The 25759-nt window shown below is 48.8% G+C and overlaps 1 protein-coding gene across 2 annotated transcripts in view; it reads left to right on the forward strand.

Moving 5' to 3' along the window:
• The window catches only part of MED26 (mediator complex subunit 26), a 47917-nt gene that overhangs the window by 15426 nt on the left and 6732 nt on the right, over positions 1–25759 (forward strand). The window lies entirely within an intron of this gene.

Here is a 25759-nt window from a genome sequence, read left to right on the forward strand (position 1 = left end):
CAGACCACACAGGCCTCCTATAGTTATGAAAAGGCGGTGCCTATGACCCAAGCAAGAGTCATGCTCTGCAGACTTCTATCCTCTGGGCTCAGAGGCATGGCAGGCCCTGGCTGTGTTCTGGTCTGGTATGATTGTCCTGTCTATTTCCTGTTGTCTCTCCCCTCCCCCTGGTTAACCTGGTAACCAGAAACTGGTGCCTGCATATCTTGGCCTAGCTTCTTCCTCTTAGGTAACTGAAAGGAGTAAGAGCAGGTGATTTTCATGACCTTCCTTTTTCCCACCCGGCTCTCAGCAAGCACCTGAAAGTGGGGTTGTCTGCTCCCCCTTTGCTGGATGCTGGCAGCCTGACAGTGACAGAAGTGGACCACAAGTTAAGTTTTAGGCACTGTGTCCATAGACATAATTTTTATCTGTTGTTAGATTTTGCTTGGCTTTGGTAATTACTGTGGAGAAATTCTGTTTACAAGTGGAGATGATAAAACTTAGAAACATTTTTAGTAAACATTTAGTAATTTATAAGCATTGGCATTTCTAAAGAATCCACGTCCTTCCCTCTTTTCATTTACGTCCTTCCCTCTTTTCATTTATATGTGATGTTGAAATACAATAGTGCAGATGGATTCTAGTTTCATTCAAACGTTATTTTAAGTACTTTGAAATAATAAAGAACTCTAATTTATTGTGTGGTGTGCCAGTAAACGTTTCTAGGAAAAAAATGCATTTACATATGTACATGAGTTTATAAATTCTACTGATATGAAGGATGGGTAGCACACAGTTTACAAACAAGGAAATAAACGACACTATTGTCAATTCCATGCAGCCAATTGTTTCTCTCAGACTGCTTTCCTTGATTGTTGCTGAACTTTTGTATCTATAGTCATCTTAGGAGTATAGTTCTTACTTGAAGATTAATTGATATTTTTGTTTATATCAGTTAAGTGATATCTGCCGAATCAGATAATAGTTTTCAAATACTGGAAGAATATGTCCTCAGTTGTGCTATTCCTAATGTAACGGCTATGGGCATGATATACTATTAAGTTTTATCTGCATTATTGACATTTTCTCCATCACTTTCTTAAATCTAAACCCCAGGGTTGCAAACTATTTCTGCAGAGGGTTAGGTAGTAAATATTTTTGGCCATACAGTGTCTGTCACAATTCTGCCTTTATATATAGCACAGAAGCAAACATAGACAATATGAAAATGAATGGGCATGGCTGTGTTCCAATAAAAACTTTGCTTATGTGGTTAATTTTATATTATGTGAATTTCACCTCAATAAAAAAATATATAAAATGGGGGAGGGGATTTTTTCTGCAAAAATAAGCATTGGAATGTCCAGCTGGTGTGGTTTAGTGGTTGAGTGTGGACCTATGAACCAGGAGGTCACAGTTCGATTCCTGGTCAGGGCAGGTGCCTCGGTTTTGGGCTCGATCCCCAGTGAGGGGTGTGCAGGAGGCAGCCGATCAATGATTCTCTTTCATCATTGATGTTTCTGTCTCTTTCCCTCTCCCTTCCTCTCTCTGAAATAAATAAAAATATTTTTTAAAAAAACTGGTAATTTTTTTTTTAAACACCAAGTGTTTTAAAAACAGCAACAAAAAGCAGGCATTGGGATGTGTAGAGTTCGCCAATCTGACAATAAATCAAGACCTGATTTGACTGTTTGTCAATTTCTACAGTTTAAATACTTCTACCAGGCTCATTTCAAGCCAGTAACATGATGCTAGGAAAAGATTTCTGAATAACCTTGGGCTCTCATAGGCTGCTATGAGCTGGCTCCAGCACACTCCTGGGTGGAGTCCCTATCCTAGGCCAGGTTGGACCCTGGTGCAGGGTACAGCAGCCCCAGGAGAGCAAAAGTATTGGTGTATGTGCAGATGTAGATCTGGGTTGTAGGCTACAGGTTCTTGTCCAAGATGGCATCAGTGCCTTTGCAGCTGGCTGCTGAAAAGTTCTCTTAGTTTGAGTGTTTGGGGGGCCATGCCCAGAGCCCCTTGAAGGTACTTGATGAGTCAAGCAGGGCGCTGTGCTCCAGATCCTTTGCTGCCCATTCTTTCTGGGGCTCTGGGGCTGAGGTGACCACCTCTCCTCAGCCAGTGGTTGGGAGGAATCCTTTTTCTCACGCGCCACACTGTTTATTTTCTTCAAAGCTTTCGGGACAGTCACCTGTTCTGTTTGCTTGTTTCCCTGACTTCCTCCTCAGCACATATGCAATATATTTGTATTTTCCCAGTAAATAAATAGTTGCTAAATGAACACTTATGTCTATTCTCTTCTGGCTGCAGTGGTTGCAGTGTGCAGTCAGGATGGCTTTAGGCTCCCATGTCGAAGTTTTTCCTGACGTGTCCTCTGTGTGTGTGTGTGTGTGTATGTGTGTGTGTCTCCATCTTCTGACTACATCCTCCTTCCAGATCAAAGAAGTCATTGTTGCTAACCTCACCACTGGGCCATAAAAATTGCTCTAGATCTCAGCATGGCTAATGCCATATTTGTTTCTGCCCCTTCTTCCAAAAAAGAAGGAATGAAACCCACACCCAATGCACCTTGAGGCTGCTTTTGTACTGACTATGTGGGCCTCATTTACAGGCCAGACAGTCTTCAGAGAGTCTCAGTGGTCTCTCCTCTGCTGACCATGGTATCCAGAATTGCCACTTTACTGAGAACCACACTGCTAGTTAATAAGATAGAAGGACTGGCTACGCGTGCAGTCCTGAGTGTTTCATTCCTAATTAGATGAAGGCAGTTGTATTTCTGGGGACCCAGACCAAAAGCCATCACCTTATGGGAGCAGGGAAATAGCAGCCCTGGAGAGGCCAGCATTGCAGCCTCCTGACACACCAGATGGGTAAAGCCAGGTGATCTGATAAGGACCAGGTGGAGCCCCAGTTTTGCTCTGAGCTGCCTGGTAGGCTAGTGACCTGACACCTATCCCTTTGCAGGCGGTGGAAGTGTGTGAGTTCAATGAGGAAAGGAGGAAAGCTGGCCTGACTGAATGACAGATGTGTTGAGAGTCCGATAGGATAAGGAGACAGATATGAAAAGGCACTTGGTTATTAAGAGCTCCATGCAACCTTCAGATCTTCCTTTCCTGGGGGCTGCCATTTACAGGATGGGCTCTTGGCACCTTCCATTTCAGTGCTGTGGTGTCAGGTGCTTGTGCCCTCTCTCTGGGCATCTTCCACCTGCCCCATCCTCCCCTCTGCCTTCTTCGTGCCTGTTTCTCCTGCCCACCATTCATCTGAACCTCTCACCTTCTCCAACCGTCCCAACAAGCACCAGCCTGGAGACCCTACTCCTGGTCTCAGAAACATAGAGGTGCCACCTCCTGGCAAGGTGCCCTTGTGCCAGTTCCTTCTGTTGTTGCTCTCCATATGTGTGGGATATATGAGGACAGCAGCTGCCATGGGTTGCAGATGGGTGTGGCAAAGGCCAGTGACATTTTTTGTGTCTCCCACCTTGGCGGTGTTCTATCCATGTTACATCTGTCTATGTTATATCCATTTCTCTTTTTAATTTACCTCGGCATCCTGGCCTTCATTCTGAGAACCCCAAGGCCTTATTGAAATCCTGCCCACATTGCTGTCTCAAACTCTGTGTGAGCTGTGTCAACTTAGGCAGAATCTAATTTCTGAGTCTTTGCTTCTGAATTTGTAAAATGCCTTACCCCAGCGCAGCTCTAGGACTCTGTGGGACAGTGTCCTTACAGTGGTGGCACAGCATGTGGCCTGCAGTACACATGGGGGGCAGTAGTTTGGGAGTGTCAGGAGGTGTAGCTGTGATTCTTTTCCTGTCCTCCTAGCCAGAGCAGCTATATGTCTTATCATACAGACCAGGACACTAAGAGTCAACAAAACATTGTTAAAAATTACACTGAAAACAACAGGTAGAAATGTGTGATCTGGCAAACCAGGTCTAGGGTCACCTTCTACACTCCAGTGTCCCTCTGTGCAGTCCCCTTAGATTCTTAGTCCTCTTTGCAGAACTGACTCCAGCAGCTCAAAACCTCCATCTCCCCCAAACCCTTAGCCCACCCCAGCCCGCACATTCAGATGTGGCCCACACTCTGGGGCTTTCCTTTGCCCTGTTCTCTGCCTAAAGTGTTGCATTTTCTTTCTTTTTATTCTCACTGATTTATCAGTACACAAGTAATAAAACACCCTCGTCTTTAAAACTTTAAATGTTTAACCTACAGCTAAGTCCCCTTGGACCTCTGTCACTGATGCAGTTTCTTCTGTCTCTCTGGAGAGAACTACTGTCATAGGTCTGGAGTATGTCTCCTGTGCATGTAGAGATAGATACACCCCAGAACCCTGTGTGTGGTTTTTAAATAAATTCTGGCACATGTCTTTTTTTTTTTTTAGACTGATTTTTTTTTAAATCCTCACCCAAGGACATTTTAGAGACAGGAAGGGAGAGGGAGAGAGAAACATGGATCGGTTGCTTCCTGTATGGTAGGGGATCGAACTTATAACCTGGGCTTGTGCCCTGACCAGGAATTGAACCCACGACCTTTTGGTGTATGGGACGATGCTCCAACCAATGAGCCTCACTAGCCAGGGTCAGCACAGGGTCAGCAGCCAGTTCATTTCCCTCAGCGTCTCTCTATCCTTGTTACATGAGTCTAACTCAGTCCCTTAACTGCAGCATAATATTCCATGATAGGAGCTGTTTTATTATCGTTGAGCCAGCTTCCAGAATTTTGCTAATAAAATTATGCTTTTTGAATAGTGTGCTAAGTCTCTGCTTGAGTAGGTCTTTCAGTTAAAGTGTAGAGTGGTGGTTTCCACAGCAGCAATATGGAGGGGCAGGGCACTTCTGTGGGTGCCTTCTGTTCTTCCACAGCCCTGCTGAGAGCTGGTGCTCTAAGGCTGAGGGACAGGGAGAGGCATTGTCACCCTCTGACCGAGGGGTTCTGACAGTACCTCCTGGACCCTCACCTGGCCAGAGACCTTCCTTGAAGCCTGAGCACACCTCCCCCCACCCCACCCCCAATTCCCACTCCCTTTCTCAGAAACTGAGGTTAGGTGTGTGAGGGAAAATGCAGGTGGAGCTGGCTGTGGCTTCAGATGGCCTGCTGTGCTGAGCATAGGGGCAGAGCCTTGGGGACACCAGAGGATGTCTCTCCCAGATATCCAGAGGCAGCCAGTGTTAGGGCCCTGCTACTTATAGTGGGGCAACTACTACCAGTAAAGTCCATTGCTCTGAATCTTCTGTAACTCCCATCAGATGTTGCCTTAGCATTCAGAATCACATCTGCATTAGCAGGGCCCCTGAGAGGCTATGAGTGCAATGACTTCTCATTGACAGATTAGGACCCCCATCTGGCCAGCACTTAACTATGTGCTGGGCAGATTCACACAGTCCCATAGGGGAGCAATTGCTGTCCTTAGAGACATGGAAGGGACCCAGGGTGATGACTTGCCCATGACCTTACAGCAGGAGGTTCTGGTTCCAAGTCCAGCCCCCTCACTCCTTCAGCTGCCCTGTCCATTTGCACATGTGCCCATCAGCCACAGTGCTGGGTGGGCATGGGCATGGTAAAAGGATGACAGGGTATAGTGGCTCTATGTAGAAAAGCAACAGAGGAATGCTGGTGGATGAGGTAGGTGGAGCAACAAAAGGGGGCCACCTGAGGCCTGCTTGAGGGAGGGAAGTCCAAGCAGAAGAACCTCCTGGGACAGCGGTTCTCAACCTGTGGGTCACGACCCCTTTGGGGGTCAAACGACCCTTTCACAGGGGTCGCCTAAGACCATCGGAAAAGACATATATAATTACATATTGTTTTTGTGATTAATCACTATGCTTTAATTATGTTCAATTTGTAACAATGAAAATACATCCTGCATATCAGATATTTACGTGATTATTCATAACAGTAGCAAAATTACAGTTACGAAGTAGCCACGAAAATAATTTTATGGTTGGGGGTCACCACAATATGAGGAACTGTATTAAAGGATCGCGGCATTAGGAAGGTTGAGAACCACTGTCCTAGGAGGTTAGGAGTGCAGAGGCTTTTTCCACTAGGGCCCCAGAGCTATTTGAATTGAGCTTGGAAAGGTTATTGGGAGAGCCGAGGGTGGGCTGGGCAGAGAGGTGTGACATTCAAGAAGCTGAGTATGCCAATCTTGAGACCCGTGCAGTCATGGTTAAGGGGAGGGAACAGTTGCAGATAGCTGGTGTGCTGGGTGCGAGGGAGACTTGGTGTCTCTGCCCACTTCTGAGTGCTCAGGGTCACTCTGAGAAGCAGCAAGCTGTCTCTTTCAGTCACATTTCATTATCTCTGAGTCAAACTGTCTTCCAGTTGGTACATCCTGAGCCCCTGGGTTCTCCCTGCCTCATTGTTCCCCCTTCACCTCACCCCCACCCCCAACCTGCCCCTCTCCATCTTGCTCCCTGGAATTGGGCAGCATCTGCACATCTGTCTGCTTGCCTCAGCTATGAGTTCTCCACCAGGCAGCTGGAACCAGCTATTTAAAACTGCAATCTGACCGTGTCACTCCCTGCTCTGAGCATGGCCCAAGATCCAATACATGGCCTGTCCGTGGCCCCCTCCCACTCTCATCTGGTATTATCTGCACTTGCTGTGCTGCTCTATGCCCCTGACCCTTGGTTCCTGTTGTGCCCTCAGTCTGGTGTATCCACACCTTCCTTGTCTGGTTTGCAGCCTCTGATTTCTTCAGGCCTCCTCAGAGGCCCCAGAACATTGAATATCCCCAGCCCACACTGTTTGAAGTTCCCTAATCATGGTCTGCTCGCGCAGCCAAGCCGGGAGTGCCTTCAAGGCTACAGCTGTGCCTTATCTGTATTTCTGTGTAATGCAGTAAAGCATGCAGTGAAAAGCCATTGCTTAGGAGCAAGGCTGCCTGGCCCAAAACCCAGCTGTGTGACCTCTGGCAGATTAGGTGACTTCTCTGTGCCTTATCTTCCTCCCTGTAAAAGGGGGCTGATAGAGCATGGAGTGTCAGGGTGATTATTTGTAGAGCTACATGTAAGAATTTCTTAACAACAGAAAAGAATTTTTAACAAATAAAGCCATGCCTGTTTGGCTTTATTGAAGCTATAAAAAAAACAACTCTTCCTAGTGCATCTTTTAGCCAAACTCCTACTGCAGGCAGGGCCTTTAGGCTTATCACTGGGAGGAAAGTTGGTGCAGAGTGGGGTGGTATCTGCTGTGCCTTCACTCAGCCTAGTGGGAATCCAGGGTTATGCCAGGAGAGGGCAGAAGCAGAGCCCATACCCCTGTGATAAGTGCTGGTTAGTCTGTCTCCAGTCCTCGGAGCACCCGTAAGCTGGATGACACTGTCCTCCTGGTGCCTAGGGAAGTGATTCTCCTGCCCACTGCAGGGTGCTATTGCCTAGCCCTAGTTCCAGCCTGAGGCTGGCAGGGGCAGGGACGCAATGCCAGCAACAAAAGGGGTCGGGGGGGGACTTTGGGTACAGATGCTTCTGCCAAGGGAGTCAGATGAGCTTGGGACACTCCTTGGGGATGATGGGAATCATAGCCCAACTCGGCCCTCCACTATAATTCCCCAAGGCATCCCAGATCCCACAAGGCAAGCTGATCTCCCGAACCCTTGTTGCTGGCACAGGGTGTCTCTGCCCACCTCTCCCTCCTTGCCTTACAACCCTTTTACCTCTCCCTCTCCCATGTCTGCATGCTTGCAGTTCTGATCCCCCATTCTTCCCTCATGAGCTCCATTCTAGGATACTTGCTTGTCTCCACCACCAAGATGGGGATCTGTGAGCCAGGGCTTGAGGACTATCCCCCACGCCTGACCCTGCACAGAAAAAATAGTATTTAAAGCATGGCTTTGCTCTTTCTTCCAGCTGCAGCCTGCACAATAGCTTCCTGCAGGCCTGGAGAAACCTTGTATCTATTTACAATCTTTTTTTGTGAGGTGAACATGGCATCTGTTTGGAGGGGCAGAGAGACTCAAGCTCATCTGTGAAATGAAGAGGCTGCCAATATATCACATGAAGACCCTGTGCTGGGGGCTCAGCGTTGCCTGCTATGCAAAAGGACTTTTACTGGCTTGAAGGGGATCCCATTTTATTTTGATAGCTATGCATTTATTTTAATGGCACTAGAAGCCTCTCAAAGCCCAGTCATTACTGCTTATGACAAGAGTAAAGTGTGAAAATGTAAAGGGCTAATTTTCAGGTGGCATTTGGAGCCCTGGCCTGACTAGTGACCTCTCTCCAAGGCTTATTCCCACCTCAGGATCCATGGGAGCATCTGAGGATGTGAGTCCCTCATGGGGGCGTAGAGGGAAATCAGGAAGTTTGTGTGGAACCCAGGATTTGGTATCAGTTTTCCCAGTCAATGTATTTTTTTTTAAATATATTTTTATTGATTTCAGAGAGAAAGGGAGAAGGAGAGAGAGAAAGAAACACCAGTGATGGGAGAGAATCATTGATTGGCTGCCTCCTGCATGCCCCTACTAGGGATCAAGCCCACAACTCGGGCATATGCCATTAACCAAAATCGAACCCGGGACCCTTCACCACTGGCCAACACTCTATCCACTGAGCCAAACCGGCTAGGGCTATGTGCTGGGTTTTTTTTATTACTTTATTTTACTTACTGTAGCTGTTAGATTTATATTCAGTAACATTATTTCGGCTTTTAGCTACTGGTAAACTTAAAATATTTGATTCATTTTTCATCTTAGCATGTTTTCTCTCATCCAGACCTAAAACTTGTTAAAGATGATGGGCATGGCTCAGCAGCCCTGATGCATCACTGTCAGAAGTGAGGTGGTGTTTGTTAGTGTTGCAGATGCCCTGAGGGCTGTGGACCTGTGGGGTGACAGGGCAGCAGGGTGCCAAGTGAGGTGTCCAGCTCTGGAGCAGCTCAGGAGACTGGGATTGTTGGCCAGTGCCATGCAACTTGCACAGTTCAGCAGCTATTGGAGAATGTGCAGGGGATAATTGTTGATGTGACTTGTTGATGGTAACAAGGTTTGTGGGTTTTATTTGCTGTGTTTTGGAGAGAGAGAAATGGGATTCTGGACCCTTGGACAGGGCATGCTTCCGGCAGATGCTGCTGGGTTAATTAGCTGGAGCAGGCTGGGCCATCACCGTGTCCTCAGAACCCACGTGGGTCCTGGCCTAAAGGAATAGTCCATGATAGTTCATGTTTGGGCAGGGCCGGGGCTGGGACTGGGATGGGACTGGGCCCCAACTGGGCCCTGGGAGCTCCAAGGAGGCAGCCTGAAAATAGCCTTAGAAAGTGGCAGTGCTGTAATATTGAGGGGATGCAGGATGGACAATGACTAAGAGGCACCAAAAACCCTGCACAATTTGGGGCACCTCTGTGTGCCAGTGGTGACCTGGAACAGGAGACGGCAAACTTGGGGATGGTGTTGAGTGTGCTTTCCCTAAGGTTTTCCAGTGTCAGTTTTTGAAAATGAGCTTGTCCCAATGCTTGCCTTGCCCATGTGTGATTGTCTCAGTTGATGGTTTGAATTTCTAATCTTAAGTACTATGGATATTGAATAAGAGTGGGAAGCTGGCTTCTTACCACAAGAGGTGCTGCCAAAATAGACTTTGAAAGTGGAAATGTTGGAGAGTTTGTTATTCGGAGATGTAGTATATAGCGTGGCAGCATCAGAACCCTTAGATTTGGAGTCAGACAAGTGTGCGTTTAAATCCTGCATCTCCTGATCTGGCCATGGACAAGTTCTTCTACTTCCCTGAGTCTCTGTGAGCAATTTGGCCTCAGTGCCAGTCCTGGAGGGTTACTGCACTGAGTCCTTTCTTCCTTTCCTCACATTTGGAGATACCCTGGCATACCTGTGCTGAGTCAGGGGATAGATAACAAGGGCAGGAAAGAGCCCTCCACCTGTGTGCACTTTTGCAGACAAGTGGGCCCACCTCTCAGGGACCCTTTGCTTTCTTTCTCCCCTTGGTAACAGAGTCATTGCCCTATGCAAGCCAGGAGTTAAAAACAGTTGAGGCAATATATATATATATATATACTAGAGGCCTGGTGCACAAAAATTTGTGCACTCTGGGGGGTCCCTCAGCCCGGCCTATACCCTCTTGCAGTCTGGGACTCCTCAGAGGATGTCCACCTGCTGGCTTAGGCCTGCTTCCTGGGGGGATCGGGCCCAAGCTGGCAGTCAGACATCCCTCTGGCAGCCAGCAGCCCTCAGGGTATGTCCACTTGCCATCAGGGAGCAGACCTAAACTGCAGTCAGACATCCTTAGTGCTGCTGAGGAGGCAGGAGAGGCTCCCGCCACCACCGCTGTACTGGCAGCCATCAGCCTAGCTTGTGGCTGAGCAGCTCCCCCTGTGGGAGCGCACTGACCACCAGGGTGCAGCTCCTGCATTGAGTGTCTGCCCCCTGGTGGTCAGTGTGTGTCATAGTGACCAGTCATTACCAGTCGTTCTGCTGTTAGGGTCAGTTTGCATATTACCCTTTTATTATATAGATACACACACATCCTACATAATAAAGCTGTGACATGCAAATTAACCCTCACGCCATCCATCACAAGATGGCTGCTCCCACAGGAGAGGTGGGGTTCCCATAACACAAGATGGCTGTGCCCACAGCTGAGGTGGGGTTGCTGTAACGAGCGAGCAGCAGGGACCTGAGTCTGCTTGGTGCCAGGCCAGGGCAGGGGAACTGAGGCTGCGCCCCCTGCCCAGCGCTTGGCCGGGAAACCTCAGGCTGCTCCGCCCCCCCCCTCGCGGGGCTTGACAGGGGACCTCAAAGTGCACCCCCCGCCCCAGCCCAGGGGATCTCAGGCAGTACCCCCCGCTCAGCGGGGCTTCATGGGGGACCTCAGGCCACGACCCCCACCCCAGCGCCTGGCCAGGGGACCTCAGGCTGCGCACCCCGCCCAGTGAGGCTTGACGGGGAACCTCAGGCTGCGCCCCCCCACCCATCCCAGCCTGGGCCAGGGGACCTCAGGCCATGTCCCCCCAGTCCCAGCCTGGGCCGGGAGACCTCAGGCTGTGCCCCCCGCCCCAGTGCCAGGCCCAGGAACCTGAGGCCATGCCCCTCGCCACAGCACCGGGCCAGGGGACCTGAAGGTGCAGTGGGGGACCTGAGGCTGTGCCCCCCGCCCATCAGGGCTTGATGGGGGCCCAGAGGCTGCACCACCCCACCCAATGGTGCTTGACGGGGGTGGGGCTGGCTGGGTCTGGGTCCTGCACGATTTCGAGGTGCGCACGGGTGGGTGGGGACTTGACTCTGGGTCCCGTGGCATGCCCCAGACTCTGACAGGAGGAAGATTTTCATATACATTTTGCTAATTTTCTTTCATCTCTGACATTTCTATTATAGAGAAAGGGCAAATAGTAATATTAAAATATTTCCTCTAATTAATTCCCTTTTAATGTGCATGAATTTCGTGCACTGGGCCACTAGCACACACACACACACACACACACACACACACACAGTTGAGGTAGTACTAGTTGCCATTGGATCCTTGGAGCAAAGTTTAACACCTGGGAGTTTGTTCCCAAGTAAAAAAAGAGGAGTGAGTTGTGTGTTCATTGCAGCACTGGCTGTAGTAGGAGAACTCAGAAGGAAGTGAAATGTCCAACAGTTGGAGAAGGTCAAGGAAATTATGATGCATTGATGGAACATTTAGCTGCTAAACATGATCATTATGTAGCAACAGGAAGAGAAGTATTCAGTGAAAAAGAAAATAGTATCTATGGTGTAGTTTCAATTTCAACTACATAATTTTCACAGCCTCTGGACAAGGATGGGAAAGTCACCCAAAGAAACGTTGTCATGGCTCAGGCTGGTGGGAATGTGAGGGTCTCAGGGGAGACAGTGCCTCAGAGCTCAGCCTTTGTGGTCAGACCTGAGTAGTGGTGATGTCCATTGGCCTGCTTCCTGGGGTTGTTGGAGTTCAGGAGGGCACACATGTAAAAACAGTAGTGGCTTAGTAGATGCTCTCAGAGGGGAGGAGGAACAATGACGGGAAGGGGCTAGACTCCACATAGTCAGGGAGGGGAGCTGAGGCACCATCAAGCTCTGGGTCCTTGTTGGTGTGCCCACCATGCTCCATGTTAGGTCAGATGTGGTCACATTGCCTAAAAAGTTAGGGGGCTATATGTAGGCATAAACAGCCTGATCACTTGGGTAAGAAGTGGGCCTCAACCCACCATATCAGGGGGTTGAAGACACACCTAACAGAGTTAGCGTGGGTTCGTTTACTTAGAAGTGCAGTGCCTGCATAAGGTGAGAGAAAAGGGAACTCACTCAGGCTCAGGCTTATCTGCTCCAAGGTGCTACTGCTGCTCCTGGGGCAGGAGCCAGGGTCAGGGGAGTTGGCCATTGGTCTGGGACATCCATACCTTTGAGATGTGAAAGAAGAGCCACCAGGTGGGGCTTGGGGTCTGAGGCCATACCTGGGCCTATGATGCAGATTTGGCCCTCCCTGAAGTAGGACTGCGCAGCAATAGTGGGGAAGTGGAGGGAGAGAGGGAAAGGATCTGGGCTTGGGGCTCCAGGAGGAAGGAGCAGCCTTGTGTCCAAGGAACTGCTCTAAGAAAGGGGGCTGAGATGCCTGGGCCGAGATGACAGGTAGAGATTTGCAACCAGCACAACCTTCTCTTTTTTCACATTGACATAGGCTGTAGTAACAAACATGCTTGCATTCTCCCCCGGTCACACTGCTGCATTTCTCTTGCATTTGGTATTATCTATGTGGTGAGGATCAGAAGGGAAAAATAGCAACTCAAGAAAACACACTTGAAAAAATAAGTTTAAAAATATTGAGGAAGTAATGAAGGAAACACAATGAAAAGCATAATCTTTTCTGTTCCCAGTTCTCAGTGTTTTTGCCAGCATGCATTTCAAACAAGTAGAAGATACTGCAGTGCCTCTGGATTGTGAGTCTCCTGTGACATTTAGTCATAGGGCAGGCTCCTGGCCTTCCATGGATTTTGCTGCCCCTCCACCTCCTGTGTGAATCAGATGGTTCAGGGAGAGGTAGAAAGTGCTGCCATTATGTGGTCAGGCTTCCCTCCCTCCAGCCTCCAGCAGGAAAGGTTGGGAGGAGGTGGTTGAGTTGGTTGTTGGTGGCAAGTAACCTCAAGCTGTGGTGATCCTCCACTATTCCCTCACCCTCTACTAGCAAGCTGCCACTCATCTGCCATGCCCAGCAGTGCCACTGTCACCGAGTTACCATGTAGATTGTGAGGTTTGCTTTCCACATTGCTTTTGTGTTGGCTCCGCAAAAACCTCCTCCCCTTCTCCCTGCTTATGTAACCCTCTAGAATAATTTCAGGGTTGCCAAGAAGGTAAGTTGGGGAAAATATTTGTGGTAGCTTCCAGGACCACTGTGTTGAAAAAGAAGACGCTGCCGAAAGCCATTAGGCCCTTGCTGAACAAACATGTTTGCCTGAATGAGTAAAAGAGCTGTGCTACCCTGGCCGCAGCCTCTGCTTGCCCTGGCGGTGGCTTTCCCTCTGTCTGGCCGCGCAAATGTGGCACCCTTTGCCTTGCCCTTTGTGGAGGTGTGGGGGGACCACTGAGAATCATCTCGCTGTTCCCATAACCCTCAGGGGATGAACAACGCAGGAGACAGCTGGAAATAGGTCAAGACATGTTTGCTCTCCAGATACCAATTTGATGGCTGCAGATCCTGAGTTGGAATTAATATGGTGGGACCTAGCACTGTAAGGTGGGACCTTATTCATCTGTTCACCCATTTGTTTGTTCATTTGTCCGTTCTTTCAATCATTAGTTAGTAGTTATTAAGTCTTACTCTGTGCCAGACACTGTTCCAGGCACTTAGTTGGTGATAGTGAACAAGACCAAGGTCCTTGCTCTTGTGATGCATACCTGCAGGCGGTGAGACAGACAACAGTGAGAGAGCTGAGTGGGGAGTGTCAGAAGTGGTGAGGTAAGGGAAGGCAGGGCTGATACAGTGGTTTACTTTCTAGAGCTCCTGGCCAGTATAAGGGAGCAGCCTGGCCTTGCTTTCTGTACTGCAGGGGAGGGGTCCTTATGAGATTGGCCATGACTTCCAGGTAGGTTCCTTGATGCCAGGTTCTTGGTATGTGAGGATTGCTGGGGGTTGTTGAAGTCTTCCCCTATTTGGGGATTTGTGCTGTCCTCCTTGCAGGTGCTGTGCTGGTGGCCCTGTAGGACACAGCCTCTGGACAGCCCTTGTAGGAACCTCAAGGTGGAATCTTGCTGGGTGGTAGGAATCTGGCAGAGGCAGCACCAACCCAGACAAGGCCAACTTTGGTCAAATCCTGTGGAGGACTTGGCTGTGTGTGTGTTGTGTGTGTGTGTGTGTGTGTGTGTGTGTGTGTGTGTTTTAAAATTATGTTTTTAGCCCTAGCTCCGTGATCGGCAAACTGCGGCTCGCGAGCCACATGTGGCTCTTGGCCCCTTGAGTGGCTCTTCCTAAGCCTTAGGAGTACCCTAATTAAGTTAATAACAATGTACCTACTTATATAGTTTAAGTTTAAAAAATTTAGCTCTCAAAAGAAATTTCAATCGTTGTACTGTTGATATTTGGCTCTGTTGACTGAGTTTGCCGACCACTGCCCTAGCTGGTTTGGCTCAGTGGATAGAGCGTCGGCCTGTGGACTGAAGAGTCCCAGGTTCGATTCCGGTCAAGGGCACATGCCCGGGTTGCAGGCTTGATCCCCAGGAGAGGGCGTGCAGGAGGCAGCCAATAAATGATTCTCATTATTGACGTTTCTATCTCTCTGTCCCTCTCCCTTCCTCTCTGAAATCAATAAAAATATTTTTAAAAAAATAAAATAAAATTATATTTTTATTGATTTTAGAGTGAGAGGAAGGGAGAGGGCGAGATAGAAACATTAATGAGAGAGAAACATTAATGGGCTGCCTCCTGCACTCCTCCCACTGGGGATTAAGCCTACAACCTGGGCATGTATCCTGACTGGGAATCTAACAGGCAACATCTTGGTGCATGGGTCAATGCTCAGCCATGGAGCCACACTGGCTGGGCAATGTATGAATTTTTATTTTAATTGATTTGTCTTTTCAAAAAACACAGTTTAGTGATGTCTTAACAGCTGCCATCATTTGAACAGTTGTGTTCCAAGGTTGTGGTTTGTATAGGCCAATGATGGCAAACCTATGACACGCATGTCAGAGGTGACACGCGAACTCATTTTTTTGGTTGATTTTTCTTTGTTAAATGGCATTTAAATATATAAAATATCAAAAATATAAATCTTTGTTTTACTATGGTTGCAAATATCAAAAAATTTTTATATGTGACACGGCACCAGAGTTAAGTTAGGGTTTTTCAAAATGCTGACATGCCGAGCTCAAAAGGTTCGCCATCACTGGTATAGGCATTTGATTGAAAACTGGAAAAGCATGATTTCCCCTTAGAAAAGATCACCAGTGTTGTAACAGTCATTGGTCTTTGTTGGAGTTGAAATAGAATTATCTTAGAAACCCTGGCTTTGGGGTTTAGAAGAGAAGTGCCTTTTTGGGCAGGAGCTCTGGGAGAGGATGAGGCTGGGGCCCTGGCAGCCTAGGTGAGGAGCTGGTGTCTGGGGTGATGACAGGCTCCACATGTCGAGAGGGTGAGACTTGCTGTGGTTGGACTCCTGCTTGTAAGGGATGCACGTGGCACAATTTGCTAATACCATCTGGGAGGGGCTACCTTGTGTGCAGGTCTGAGCCTACATTTGTCAGGTGCCATTGTTAGACATCTTATCCTCCACTAGTCTAGCCATTAACTGTCCTTCCATCCTGTGGTGGTTCATCTGGACCCGTCACATCACCACCTCTGGGTGAGGCCTTCTCCTGGGTTGGCAATGGATGTGCAGGGTCCCTCAGCTAGATCAGGGGGTGGGGCTCTGCAGACCACCGCTGACAGGACAGCACAGTGACCATTCTGTCCTTGCAGACACATTCGAGCTTGGGCACATCACATCCCTGAGTAGGGTTGTCATTGGGATTGGATGAGATCAACCTGTGAAGAGCCCTGTGCTCTGGATAGCAGGGTGAAGGTGGTAGTGGTGGCATTAACTGCTGGGGAGGATCTGAATTGGCTGGGTACAAGGTGCCAAGCAGTGGTTCTGCCCATTGTCTCTCTGTGTGAATCTCCTCATGGGCTTGCTAATATACAGTTTCTGATCCAGGTCTGGGCTTGAGCGGAGATTGTATGAGTGCATTTGGCTCCCAGGGTCACTGGGATGGTTGGCTGTAGGCCACACTTGAGAGTAGTAGTAAGGGTTAACTCAGCTGACGGGGGAAATGTTGGGATTTCAGACAGTGTCAGTCATAGGAGCTTAATTCCCATCGGAAAAAATCATGTAGAGCTCAGAGGGGGAAAGGCACTGAAGCTATTGCCATGTCAGGAGGATGGCTATTTATCACTGCGACTGTCATTTGTGCAGGTATTTGTGGGTGCTGGCCTTTCCTGTGTGAGCAGGGAAGTTGGCTCCCTCTCCTGGGTCTCCAGTTGAAGTATGATGAAACCCTGCAGGCAGGCTGAAAAGAGCTCATATCCTTAAGTTCAGCCCTTGATGACTGGTGGGCCTTTTATTTTATTTTTTTAAATATATTTTTATTTGTTTCAGAGAGGAAGTGACAGGAAGAGAGAGATAGAAATATCAATGATAAGAGAATCATTGATCAGCTGCCTCATGCACGCCCCCTACTGGGGATTGAGCCAGAAACCCAGCATGTGCCCTGACTGAGAATCGAACCATGACCTCCTGGTTCACAAGTTGATGCCCATTCACTGAGCCACACCAGCCTGGCTGGTGAGCCTTTTATTTCACGACATAGGAGACACTTACCCAGCTCCAGCATGGTGAGTCTCCTGCTCTTGGCTACACAAGTGTTTTGGGGGCACGCAGAATGTCCCAGAGGGAAAAGCTGTTGTTTACTGCTGTGTGCCAGAGTCCCGTCTGCTATGAAGAATGCGTTACACACACTTTGCAGTTGTTGTTCAGGTCTTACTATGCCCTTGGAATGCCCAGGCATGACAGTCCTCTTCATTTTACTGAGGTGAGAAGTAACTTTTCTACTCCACTCTTCACCCCAAGGGGATCTGATACCTCACCTTCAACAGAGCCTTCCTTCTCTTTGCCTACTATCTTCCTACTTTTCCAGGACCTTGTTGCACCTATCATCTTCCTCCACAGTTGTTTTACAGCTCCGTTGAGGTATAATTGATGTACAGTAAACTGTGCACTTCTAAAGTGTACCATTTGCTACATTTGACCTATAAGTACATGTAAGAAATCATCAGCACAGTCAAGGTAATAAACATATCTGTAATTTCCAGAAGTTTCCTCTTACCCCTTTGTAATCTTCTTCCCAACCCACCCGTGTCTCCAGGCAACTGCTGATCTGCTTTTTCTATCATTGTAGATTAGTCTAGAATTTTGTGAATCATGCAATATATACTCTTTTTTGTTTTATTTTGGTCTGGGCTTTTCTCTCATTCAGCTTGTCTATTTTGAGATTCATGCACTCTGTACATTAATAGTTCATTTTTTTGTTGGTGGTGGTGAATAGCATTTCATTTTATGGGCATATAATTCATTCATCCATTCACATGTTGATGAAATTTAAGAATCTGCCAAAATGTCTTCCAAGGTGATTATACCACTTAAACTCCCACCCAGAAGTGTATGAGAATTCTGGTTGCTCTATGTCTTGGCCATCACTGGGTATGGTCAGTCTTTTCATTTTAGCCATTCTAATAGGTATGTAGGAGTGTCTCGTGGTGGTTTAATTTGTAAATTCCTGATGGCCAGTAATGTGGTTGAGTATCTCCTCAAGTGTTTGTTTGCTATGTATATTTCTTCCTTAGTGAATGACTTGGTTATTTGTTTAGATCATTTGTCCATCCTCCCCTCCTTTTGGGTTCTTTGTCTAATTATTGACTTGAGAGAGTTTTTATATGTTTTAGGTACAAGTCCTCCCTTAGATATATGATTTATATATATATTTCCCAGTCTGGGATTTGTCTTTTCATTTTCATAACAGTGTCATTTTTGAAAAGCAAAGATTTTCAATTTTGATGAATTCCAGTTTATGTTTCTCTATAGTTTGTGCTTTTTGTCATATTTTAAGTCTTTGCCAAACTCAAGATCACTAAGATTTTCCTCCTACATTTTCTTCTAGATGTTTTATAGTTGCGTGGAGGCAGGCGTAGGCTGACTTTAAAAAGTTAGGTTAGCAGGTTAGGTAAAAAATGAAAATGTGGCTGGGTATGTCACAAGTGCCCTTGCTTCCTTGTTTGGGCAGGGGCATAATATTTACTGTGGAGGTTAGTGGTCTCAGAGGAGACTACCATGTGGTAGAGGACAGATGTCCAGCATGGTGCTGGCCGGTGATGCCCAGGCAGTGGGAGCTGCCTGCGTGTTTCGCTCCAGTAACCTTAGACTTGCTCCTCCTGGGAACACTGAGCTGCTTACTGAGTGCTCCTTTCCTGGAACCTTCAAAGTGCCCTTGATCTCCCCAGACTGACCCCTACCCAAGGCAGGAATGTGTGGACATGTTTCTGTATGAGCTGTGAAGCATAGTGCATGCCGAGTGTCTCAGAGGTAGCCTAGGCTTATGATGCAGCAGGTCTCAGACCTTGCTCTGTAGAACTCTCAGAGAGTCTGTGCTCCTGTGTGGGAAGGGAGTGAAGGGCTGGCTTGCCAGTGCCTTCCCTTCCTCTCAACCCCAGCAGCTCTGGCATTTGTTTCTAGGACAGGATGGCCTCTAAGACCAGCTTCTTATTAAAGTACTAGAGGCCTGGTGCACAAATTCATGCATGGGTGGTCCTTGGCCTGGCCGGCAATTGGGGCGGATCGGGGGTGGATCTGGGCCAGCTGTGGGAGGTTGGCTGCCTGGGGGAGGAGGGGCCACGGGAGGTTCCCGATGGGGGTGATCAGGACTGGCTAGCTGAGGGAGGGGCTGTGGGAGGTTGGCTGTCTGTGGAGAGAGGCCACAGAAGTTAGCCAGCCAGCTGGGGGGGAGGGACCACGGGAGGTTGGCTGTGGGAGTGCACTGACCACCAGGGGGCAGCTCCTGCGTTGGCGTTGAGCATCTGACCCCTGATGGTCAGTGCGCGTCATAGCAACCAGTCGACTGGTTGTTCCGGTCATTCGGTTGTAATGGTCGCTTAGGCTTTTATATATATATATATACATAGCATACATCCAGAGAAGTACTTGAGTTGTAAGTTTTACATCTCAGTGAATGTTTATGAAGTCAATGCATCCAAGTAACCCCCACCCCGGTCAGGTCAAGAAATAGAGTATTTCTATAGAGGCCACTCTTGTTCCATCTCCTGATCACTCTCCACTCCTCACCCCTTACCCCCCCCTCCCCCCCCGTCCGCCACTTCCTTGACTTCTGTCACCACCAAGAAGTCTAGCACTCCAGTACAGAATATATTCTTTCATTTCTGGCTTTTCACATGACAGTTTTGAGATTTATCTTTGATGTTGTGTGTAGCATTAGTTCCTTCACTCTATATTGAATGGCTAAGTCATGATTTAGTCATCACTTACACTTTGGCCATAGCCATGCAGGTGTTTTTCAGTTGTGGTTGTTCTCAACATGCTGACCCCACCATTCTTGGTACTCACGTTTCTGTTGATACATACCCTGGAGTGGAATTGCTGGGTTGTGGGGTATGTGTGTCCCATCTTACATTGATGTCTGAAACAGAATATCCAGGCTTACCCTCCTGTTCCATGGGTGACAGTGTCCTTGGTTCTCTCCACAGTGGTCCCTGTTGCAGGAATGCCCACTGAGAAGATCCTTTTGCCCACTGCCATTACTCTGAGCCACACACACAGCCAGGAGTCTGGGATGGGATAGCAAGTTGGGGGAGGGGTGGCCTCCTAGCACTGCATTAGGGCCATAGAGGAGCTTAGCAGTGAGTGAGCTGGGCATCCCTGGCTTGCCCCTTGAGGACACAGTCTCTAAGGACTGTGGTCAGTGTGCCATTCAGGACCCACAGACAAAATCTGCACTTTTCCTAACATTCTGCCCAGGTTTCTTTCCCAGCTCATAGAGAAGCAGGGTTCAGGTTGGTGGCTGATCTTCCTTATATCAGAGGTGGGCCCCACTCTGTCTCTGCCCAACACCACTGCTGGGCATTCTCAGTTGGCAGCACAGGAGTGTACTGTTTTCACCTTGCTGTTTCACTTAACATTCTCTTAGATGTTGGTCCCCATCAGTTCCTAAAAAGCTGGCTCATTGTTGTTTTGGATTGCCCATTTTTTAGGTTCATGTGGGTTGAGCATTGTGTGTGCCCCTCTCATGAGCATCATGTCATTCCATCTTGTACAGCTGGTATGCTTACTGGCTGTTCTTACAGGAGCTAGGCTGGGAGGGAGAAACGCTCAACTGTCATCAGATACACTGCCAACTGGACCCTTCTGTGAGTATGTCTGGCAGAAATAAATGCTCTATTTGGTATTCAGACTTTCCAGTGTGTTAGTGTAGGGATGAGAGTTGAGAGTTCTCAAAAAGGGCTGAATTACAACCAGAATTGTACATCCTGTTGACCTAATTCAGGGGTCAGGAGAGTTTAAGTTCATAGTTTTGTTGGGAAGAGCTGCTGAGATATAAAGCTTAGAGCTGTGGAGAGGAGTGCTGCCTCTCCTTGTCTGCAAGCCTCTTTTGAAGAGGTCTTATGGATGGCAGCCACTCCACTCATACTTGCGCCCTGGGTCTTGGGCCTCCTCTTCTTGTTCTGCTTATAGGGCACAGGCTATGCTCTGCCTGGTGCCTGGGCCCAGGCAGGAGTTTCCATCCCCTGGGCTGAGTTACAGCTGCAGTTGCATGCTCTGGCCGTGGGTTCTTTGTGGCCAGTCAGGCCACTCCGATGGTGGGCATGCTCCAACTGAGGATGCCTCTGGGGAACAGATGGGCCCCACTGATGAGGAAGTGATATATTGTGCTTTTACAAGTGGTGAACTTGTCGGCCGCACATTGGATACCCTGCACCCCAGTGTCGTTCTTCCTCTAAGAGAGACTTTGCTTCTGTGGCTCTGAGGCTTCCACGGGCTCCTGGCGGAGGATGATGCCTTTGCAAGGGAGAGGGCTGGCATAGCATCTGCCCGAAGGAGGTTCCCCTTGCTCCAGTCTGGCTATGGGACCAGGAAAGGCAGAGCAGGGCCCAGGAGGCTGCACCTTCCAGAGCTGAAAAGGAGGATCAAGCTGCACTGACTTCTTATACTCAGGGAGACTGTGTGAGACTGGGGCCGTGTTCTTACAGGCCCTTTGGGGGGTATAGTTGCCACCTCTTGCACCAGCTTGTGACGGAGGTAGTTTGAGTCACAGAACAGCATCTGCAAGGGAACATGTATGGTTATCAGAAGCAGGAAGACTTGCTGTGGCTGAAAATGGTGCTGCTAGTACAAAATCACACACACGTGTCCAACAGAGCCCAGTTTCATTCACCCTGTCCACATACCTTCAGCAGACAAGACTGATGCCTGTTGTGTGACTGGCCGGGAATCATGACTCAGCTGGGGATGGCGTTGAAAAGCTCAGCACATTGAAAGACTCACTGTCTGGTTGCTTCTGGGTGCCATCTGTGGCATGTTTTCGCTTGGAAGGACAGCTTGCTTGCTGAACACTTCCAAAAGTCTTTTGAGCTAAGTGGTTTTGTAAGTTGTAAGTTTTGTAAGAGCATTATGCATTTAAAAGAGGGGAAAAAAGACAACTTTCACATTGTTGGTTTTTTAACTAAACTGGTTTTTACTGCTGACCTGTCTTCCTTTGAGCCCACTGAACAAGTTGGTATGGGTGGTCGGGGGACTGTCCAGACAGTGAGGCGGGTGAGTTCGCCCTTGGTGTGCGCTATCTGGGGCCTGGAGGAGAGCAGGCTCCAGGGCCAAGGGCCATCATCGTTAGCACTAAGTGGCTTGCAGCTCAGGTTGAGCCTTGGTGGGTGGCTAAAGCCTCAGCTTTGATGGGAGGGTGTGGGTCTCCCTGGCTCTAGGGAGGAAGGCAGAGGCAGCCTGGAGACCATCTGAATGTGCTTCTGGGCATGCTGGGCATGAAGCTGCTGGCTCTGTGTGGCTTCAAGGAGCTCTTTGTAACCTGTGCATTTCCCTGTGGTAGTGGATTGGGGAGAGTGTGTGAGTGGGATCCCGATATGAGGCCAAAGTCCACAACCTTCCAGCTTCATGGTGAGCCCTGGACCCTCAGTTTCCTTATCTGTAAAGTGGGGTTTCAAGAATAAAAAGCTAGAGGTTGGCCCCTGGAGGAACCCAATAAGTGGTGATCCTGTGAGAGTCAGGCCAGGTGGTCCCACCGGTGCTTAGACTTCAGGGAGTGCAGGGTTTCCCCATTTTTATCACAGCTGCACATGTCCAGCTTCATGACCAGGAGGTTGGGTATTTCTGGTGGAGTGGTACCCCCTGATGCATGGAGAAAAGGGAGCCGTGAACCAGGGGCCTCACAAACACCAAAGTTTGGTGTCTCTGTTCTTTGTTTCGCATCTGGGTGGAAGTCCCCAGCTCCCCTCCCGCCCCCCGGCCCCTGGTGGTAATTACTCAGGGCTTGGGGTTTACCTACCTATCCCTGAAATAGATCGAAGACATCCACAGTTGGACAAGGGCTTTGGTGTGGCTCGTGGTTGGCCATAACATCAAAAGACAGGGATCCTTCTTGCCAACTCTTCCATTCATGGCTGACACCCTCTGGAGAGCCCCTCGTGGACTCTGAAGCACTCCCCACTACGTGATGGCTGAGGCAGTTGGGCCTCTCCTGCATGAAGGAGCTGCAAAGCGAAGTTCTGGCCTTCTGGGCTCTTTAGCAGGGAGACCCGGACCCCATGCCCTTTTCTACCCCAGGAGTGCAGGCTGTTTTGGCACCATGTGCCTGGTAGTTTGAACCCAAGGTAGTTTGAACTCCTCAGGAGACAGACTCACTGTGGAACCACTTAGTCCTCAGCCTCCTCCCCACACAGGCACCAGGTGGCGCAGCACAAAGCCACTGTGAGGAATTGGAAAATGGTTACCTGATCACTTCACCTCCACACACTGCCCTGACATTCCAGGTCTAGTTAAGTATCCCATCCTAATGTAAGGAAATACAAGTATTTAAGTAAACTTTTTAAAGATTGTGGTAAGTTTCAAATATAAAATTAGAAGAGTGTAACCATCCTGGCATCAATAGATACCAACTTAAAATCCTACTTACCAGATCAACATTGTTTCCTGTTCCACTTTCTCCAATAGGCACCCAAGTGGGTTATTTTGTAGCAAGTTGCAGATGGCATCATATCTTTAGTAAATAGTAAAAAATGTGTCATTAAAGATTAGGATGAGCAGTGTACCTTTAATGTTCACATGGAATGTAGCATGCTCTGGAGTTTTATGCAGTTTCACTAATTGTTCAGGTTCCTTCATTGCTCCCACATGACCCAGGGTGTGGGAGGATAGGGACATCACCTGAGCAGGAGTGGTGGTACCCAGCACTGGCATTGTCCAGACTTTTGTCCGGACTGCTTCTGAGGGTTGTTCTCCTGTCCCTGGGACTGTTGCCTGTGTGTGTCCAACCCCCTGCTTCCCATTCTCTGTGAGTCGAGCAGCAAATATCTCCAGCTGCCGTAGTGATTTAGGTGCTGAAGGGCTTTCTGAGAATGAAGGCTGTTTTACTTCCTTTGCACCTACTCTTGCTTTTCATATGTGGGAAATCTCCATTAGAACCCGTAAGAGCCCAGGAACTGGGTTGGCAGTGCGGAGCATCCTCCCCATCCCCTAGTGAGGATGTGCTCAGTGAGGGTTCTTTCTTTCCCCTGGCCCGAGGCCAGGAGGTGCCTTAGTTTAGGGCAGTGGTTCTCAACCTTACTAATGCCGCAACCCTTTAATATAGTTCCTCATGTTGTGGTGACCCCCCAACCATAAAATTATTTTCGTTGCTACTTCATAACTGTAATTTTGCTACTGTTATGAATCGTAATGTAAATATCTGATATGCAGGATGTATTTTCATTGTTACAAATTGAACATAATTAAAGCATAGTGATTAAGCACAAAAACAATATGTAATTATATATGTGTTTTCCGATGGTCTTAGGCGACCCCTGTGAAAGGGTCGTTCGACCCTCAAAGGGGTCGCGACCCACAGGTTGAGAACTGCTGGTTTAGGGTAGCCTACATGTTTGATGCTGGAGACACTGGCTGTCTGAATGGACAACCACTTTTAAGCTGTCTGAATCCAGTATAAAAACCATCAGCAAGGTGGTTATGGAGTTAGTCCCACCAGTAGTCATGGGTAACTTTGTAGACACCTGTGTCACACCCAGGATGACTTCTTGCCCTTCCTTTACAGTGGACACCTCAGGTCTTCTCTGAGTCTTGCCCATCGCGTGGCCTGCCCTGCCTGCTCTCTGCCATTCCAGAGTAGCTTTGTCCCATCTTGTACCTCCCCTAAGGACATTTAGGTATCTGTGGAGCAAATGCCACCACACTGGAGGTTCCATGACTGGGCAATATTTATTTCCAATAAAGAGGCCACTAAATACAGAAAACAAATGGGTTGAATGAATGGGTTGAGAACGTGAGCAGTTCGCACAGGAAGTCATCATTGGCAGAAAGGGGACGTGATACTAGACTCACTAATTGTTCAGGAAACACAAATTAGTTTGCATCTATTGCGGGAGCCCTAATGAGGAAATGAGAGGCTGCAGTGCTCAGACTCACTGGTGTGTGGATTCTGCCCCTTTTGGGAAAGCCGCTTGGCGGGTGGTTTTGAGGTGTGTGTGTTTGTTTTACTGGGAAGATTCCCAAGGCATCCACGACAGCAGTTGGCTGCATGTGGCCCTCAGCCCTGGCCTGCAGACTTATTCCAAAAATGGCTCAGAGGCTCCCTCCCCATGCAGGATGGAGTGGTGTATGTGCTGTGGTGATGAGAATATGTGTTTTCATGCAGACAGGTAGGTGGTCTTTGGTGCGGTGGTAGCAGTCAGCTCCCACTTGGGCTGGAGTTGATAGAAGGCAGGCTATGTCCTCCTGGCATCCTCGCTCATGCCACTGTCTTCGTTCTGGTTCCCTCTCCCCTCTCCAGGCTTTGTTGCCTTATCATCTCACAAGGCCCTGGGACCTCTGCTGTAGGAGACCCCACTCAGGTGATGCCCTTGCCACAGGCATGCCTGCCGCCTTCCAGCTGACACCCACATCCTTGCCAAGGATCTGTGCTGGGCTTTGCAGGCCTCGAGCCTGGATGGGAGCCCCCCTTGGCATGTCACCTAGGTGTCCCTGCTACCCACAGGCCCTCTCTATCCAGGGTGGGAGGCCTGTTGCTCCTGGGTGGGTGGGTGGGTGGGTGGGTGGGTTGGTAAGACAGGTTCAGGAGCCTTCTGTTTGTGGTCAGGCCACTGCCTACCAACAGGCTGGCTGAGGTGACACTGCCAACTGGATCTGAGGCCAGAGGCCTGATCTGATGTTGCACAGACCTCCAGGATTCTTGCCTGTCCAGTGTGGTAAGGGCCAGGGCTCAGGGACAGACTCCTGGTAGCATTTCTCACGGTCTACAGACTGACTCTATCTGGAATGTCCAAGCACTGCTTCCTACACAGTGCTCAGTGCCCTGCCTGTCATGGCCAAGAGTGGGGCAGAGCCAGAGGGGCGAGCCCCTCAGGGATATTCCGAACTTCCATGAAGCGGGGGCAGAAGGAGGGAGACAGGGGTAACATTTTCCACAGGGCTGAGGGCCTCTCTGTACACCACCCAAGTTATGGCAGAGCCCGCAAGCCTGACCTGTCTCAGCTCCTGTGAAGCTTCCAAGGAGGGTCCTGGCCGTA

Source organism: Myotis nattereri (assembly GCF_964212035.1).
Source record: "Myotis nattereri genome assembly, chromosome: 5".
NCBI lineage: Eukaryota > Metazoa > Chordata > Mammalia > Chiroptera > Vespertilionidae > Myotis > Myotis nattereri.